The sequence below is a fragment of the Melampsora larici-populina genome, assembly GCF_000204055.1.
Source record: "Melampsora larici-populina 98AG31 unplaced genomic scaffold MELLAscaffold_389, whole genome shotgun sequence".
NCBI lineage: Eukaryota > Fungi > Basidiomycota > Pucciniomycetes > Pucciniales > Melampsoraceae > Melampsora > Melampsora laricis-populina.
Genome location: NW_006769116.1, coordinates 5,937 through 6,886, shown reverse-complemented (window position 1 = coordinate 6,886; position 950 = coordinate 5,937).

Sequence of the window (950 nt, the reverse complement as noted above, 5' to 3'; positions counted from 1 at the left end):
CCTAAATCTCAAAGATAAAAAATAATGCACTGTCGAGATCATCTTGTTAGGAGATGATTAATGATTCAACACAAACCATGAATTGAATCACCGTGAATTGAAAATTGAAGTCATGTTGGTCAAGATTCGACTTATTTTTATAACAAGAATGTTTGCTATCTAATCAGCCCATACATCTCTGCTCATGCGAGGATTAAGTATCTGACTGTGGAACTTAGCTAAGTTAGCTAACAAAGGGTGATTAATGTACAATGACAAAAAAGGCAGAAGGATTGGCTCAAAAAATACTCATGTTGTGAGTATGTCCATGAAATCATCAAAAAAACCCTTGGTGTTCCCAACAACGCTGAGCCAGCAGCGCAACTCTGCGCTACGGGGCAAGTAACGCGTAGGGTAGCTTTATCCTATAACGGAAAATTTACATGGCGCCTAGCGTAACTCTACAAGCTACGCTATTCCAGATAACGTAGCTTTATGTGACTTTCACTGCTATCTCAAAGCGATAGCTTAGCTTTACCAGTTACGTTAACGCTACTTAGCGCGTTAACCAGGCTAACCAGACTCCCACAAAACAAGCAAAAGCCCAAAAGCTGTCATTTACATTATTACCACCAAGTAAATGAATTTGTAGATAAGTTGAATAAACAAAGATGAAAAGAAATAAGCGCAAAAGTAAAAAAAATCCTAAAACCTTCGAAGTCACATGAAATCCTTGACTCTGATGCACTCAACAACCTTGTTGAACTCATCACCAAGTGGAACCATCTCAACCAGCCACATATGGGTTGAGACAGCCCGCTCAATGCTGATTGGAGTAAGACCGCCTCGGTTTGCAGAACAAATGTCTGCGGCTGCCGAGAAGGTGCGCTCGGGTCCAGCCGATGAGCCTGAAGATGCAAGGTAATCTTTAGCCATTATGGCTATGATCGGAAACCGTCCATGGTTCACCT